The sequence below is a fragment of the Arachis ipaensis genome, chromosome B1, assembly GCF_059453495.1.
Source record: "Arachis ipaensis isolate K30076 ecotype BB chromosome B1, ASM5945349v1, whole genome shotgun sequence".
NCBI classification, from domain to species: Eukaryota; Viridiplantae; Streptophyta; class Magnoliopsida; order Fabales; family Fabaceae; genus Arachis; species Arachis ipaensis.
This window is the reverse complement of record NC_142436.1, coordinates 30,294,385-30,298,748: the sequence shown is the minus strand read 5'-3', so window position 1 is coordinate 30,298,748 and position 4,364 is coordinate 30,294,385. Positions and strand designations below refer to the sequence as shown.

At 31.1% G+C, this 4,364-nt stretch overlaps 1 pseudogene; it reads right to left on the bottom strand.

The window, feature by feature from the left end:
• Window positions 1-1,411: 1,411 nt before the first annotated feature.
• On the bottom strand, window positions 1,412-2,266 carry LOC148576101 (uncharacterized; annotated as a pseudogene).
• Window positions 2,267-4,364: the final 2,098 nt, after the last annotated feature.

Genomic DNA, 4,364 nt, shown 5'->3' with positions numbered 1-4,364 from the left:
TTTTAATACAATTATGAGATGTTAAAAATTAGGGTATTACATTTAATTACTTATTAATCAAGATCATTAGCTGGCATAAACGTTGCATGGGGAAAAAAGGATAAAACTTTAAAAGAAATAACCGCTTTCTGGACGTGGATGGTTTACTCGAGCTCTAATAAGCAGATGCAGAACATAGGTTAATATCTTGGAGATCAAGTCCAAGCAGAACATGGGGAGATGTGCATAATGACCAATGAATAAGGTTTTAGAATTGAAGAACATTGCCTATAAATAAAGGGTCCAATTAAGAACCGAGAAAAGGGATTTCTATTTTTTACTATTCACCAATACACAAAAGTTTCTAGAGAAATTTCCAATCACATTGTTGCTAGGAAAAAATAGAGTACAAATTTATGTGTGTGTTGAAAATCATTTATTATTGTTGTTCATTTTATCTCCAACTTTGTTTCCAATTCTTTAAGTTATGTTACTTTCCAGTACTCAAGCATTTTTGCTTCCTTTCAGTTTTATTATCATTTCAAGTTAGATATTTGATTTTTATTTTCATTCAAACACTTTCAGAATTCTATTTGTAAGAAAGTACCCATTTAATAATAGAAGTTTTCATTTCTTTTTCATTTCAAACAAAGTTTATTTTTCTACGCCTATAGTCAATAAGTTCTAAGATTGAGCTCTTTGAAATGAGTTGTATCTACTTTACAAATTGAAATATTGATAAAGTTTGGTCAATACAACTGTGGAAGCCGTAAAACCAAAATTTAAGTAAAATAGAACCAAAACAAAAAAATAATTGAGATAGGTGCAAAGAATTTAGACTGTATGAGACTAATTCTTTTCATCTATTATTTTTTTAAGAGTTGATCTTAATTGAGTTTATAGTTGCCGGATGGTTATCAAGATTCTCGCACATGGGCTTTTCTGCTTGTTTGTGTCCTAGATCAAGTCAAACTTTGATATGAAGGATCTGATCGGTAGGGATGTTTTATAGGTATGGATAACTCGATTAACTGTCAAAAATTGATCAAACCCGATTAAAAATTGTAAGTCGGTTTAAAATCAAAATGGTCTTCTGTCGCATTTAGTAGTAACTGGATTGACACGGTAGTATTGACTCTAATTAGAGGTAGTATGAAGACCGAGATCATATGTTAATTAAGTCTCCTGTGATCACTGGATATCGACGTAGTCAGACAAATATGATGTCCATTATACCGTTTTACCTCTCAAATACTTCTGTGCTGGCGGAGACTGATACGAATCAACTATATGCACTTGTTGTCGAATTTCTTACACTTCCCATGTACTTGCAATAATCGGATTCCAACACTTTATACTCAACCCCACGTTAAATGCTATAAGTCTCCACGCTTAACACAACCTCCTTTTTATCTTGAAACTGCTGACCAAATTAGAACTCAACTAGCCCTCCTATATCCTGTTGTCTCATGGCATCCAAGACCAAAGTTAAAAAGTGCAGGGGGTACTGTTGAGTTCCTGAACTAGCCGCTCCACCACCCCCAGTTGGATTACTCCTCGCTATGTCATCATCGTTATCATTGGCAATCGTGGCGGGCTCTACATCATCATCATCATCATAATCATCATCATCATCATCATCATCATTCTGCAGTACATCTTCCACACCATCCGGTGCTCCAACCTGTCGGGAATTCGGTACCACATCAGGAGTATCGGCCATCGCAATCGCAACATCACTGAAGGGTCCAGTATCACCTATTTTTCTGTCACAAGTGCGGTTTAGATCAGTAGGGAAGGACGGGGAAGCAACTAAAACTACCTCAGGTTCAATCACGGGCACAGATCAAGAGGCACTAACAGGCATCGAACTAGAGCAAGCCGCCATGGCTGAAGGCTGAGGATTCTGGTTCGAACCTCCTGAACTAGAGACCACATCCACAAGTTTGGCCAACAGCTCAAGGGTCCTCACCTCAGAAAATTGCCGACAATAATAGAATAGAACTTGCAAATCTTTGTTGCTGCGTATGACGAAGGAATTGTACTTCACATCATCCCGCAACACGGAAATTAAAATTCTTTAGAATAATTTTTCCACCCATTTCACACCTTGTAGCCCCAATTTTTGGAGTATAATATTCTGAAACTCAGTGAAACTCGTACAAGTTTTGAAGAAAACACTAAGCGGATCTTTATCAATAAATTTAATTCCGAAATGCGTTTTTTTCTTAATCGATCCTCTGTAGTGTACCAAAACTAAAAAATTATCATAACTAGCCATTGTGACTTACACTGTCATCAGGATTTCATGTTCAGCTCCTATTTATATACGGTCTCATACTAAATCGAATTTATACATATAGTTCAATACATAATAAATTGACATTGTTCGATTCGATTTACCATAGCCACCTTCTTTATAAATCGAGTTTGTCTCCTTCAATTTACTAAGATCATGTAAATCGATTTGGTATACTTCGTTTTATTGTTGCATCATGTAAATCGAATAGGTCTGATTCGATTTACTCTGAATTTACCTAATTTGAGTATGTTCGATTCGATTTATAGTTGACACAACATTCTTATGTAAATCGATACACCCAAGTTAATTTACTACCATAATTTGAAAATTGAATTTGTCTAATTCAATTTATATAATTACATGTATGGGAACATCCACTTAATGTTTTTGGCTTTGAGCGATTCATGTAATATTTACATGGCTTTGATTTGTTTGTGTTTTATCCTTTAATTTTAGCAGTGATGATAAAAATGGGTTTTTATTAAAAATTCAAAGGCATAAGGAGTTTTTTTATCTAGTCTCTGAGTATTGCTTTGACACCCCCATCTTCTCCTTCCTTTGATCTTTGATCCAAAAAATGTTTCAGTTGAAGCATAGAAGATATTGGGATGTTCGATTTATGCTGATAAGATGAAAAGCTAACATGGCCACTGATTGGAGCCAGAAAATCAAAACTCACGTTGTTTTATTTTTGAGGGGCTTGCAAAAGTAAAAGAAAAGAAAAAAAAAAAAAAGAAAACTTTAATGAAGCATCGTGTTTGTTGACTCTGTAATGGGATTTCATTCTGAGAAGAAATCAGAAACCAGCTCGTTCATCGTTTAAAAAGTACAAGAGGCAAGTGAACATTGAACAGAGGGAGAAGCAGGAATTTTGCTCAAATGAAAATTAAAAATAAAAATGTTGATTTCTTTTTCTTTTCTTTTATTGGTGGTTAAAATTTAAATGCAGACCAAATATTTTAAAAATCATGCGCATCGTCATTTTGTTTTATGTTTCTTGCCTCAAGTCCTCTTGTTCATCCTTTGTGGAGAGACCTCATGTATTAGTGTGTGATAGGATATTAATACTAGCCATTGTAGCTCCCAAATTATATATGCCACCAGAGAGACAGCACCTATATATATATATATATATATAAAAGAATGCTTTTTATACTACTATTTTGCAAATTTATACTTTCAATAATTTTGAATAGAATGTCATCTTAATTAATTTAATCGTTGAATTGTAATAACATATCATTCTTTTTTTAAAAAAAAAGACATTGTTAAGAATATAATCAAATAGTTTACTTTGCATATATAAATATATATAAAATTTTTCTTTTAATAATAATATAATAATATCAATAATACCAAGAACAAAAATAATAATAACTATGGTAATATCAACAATACAGTTTAATAGTTATTTTTATTCAAAACAATAATATTTTCTTATAAAATTTAGACATTTTATAAATTTATACTCTCATATAATTCATAGACCAATTAAAACTTAGTCATTCTTTGAGTCAGGTTTATTTTTGTGGACCTTGAACCAAGTCCAAAAGAAAAAGAAATAAAAAAACAAATTATTCATTAAATTAATAAATTTTATTGCTTCATCTGCCTCAGCTATTTTATTTTGTCGAAAAAATAAAAAAGTTTAATTTTCTTTATTTTGTTTAAAATTTAATTCTATTTTTGGTCATTATTTAGCTATCAATATTTAAAGATATGAGATAAAGTATGTTGTTAGATTACTAGACTAAAGAAACTAGACTAAAGGAATTAAGTTTATGGTTAAATAATAACTAAAAACAATAAATTTTAGTGATCCGTTAACATTTTTTCTAATAAGAATAGTAGCATAGTTTAATAAAATAAAGTGAATAATTGTAGAACAATTTTATAACAACATGTGATATATTTAATAAAAAATTGTTTACACATATTTCATATTTATCTATTTCGTAATTTAAAATATATATTACAAATACTTAACTAATATTTCCCAATTAATAATAAATAGTATACGCAACTATTAAAACTACTCTCATCACTCTAATGAAATTTTTATTTTCGAAATACATTTTGTCTA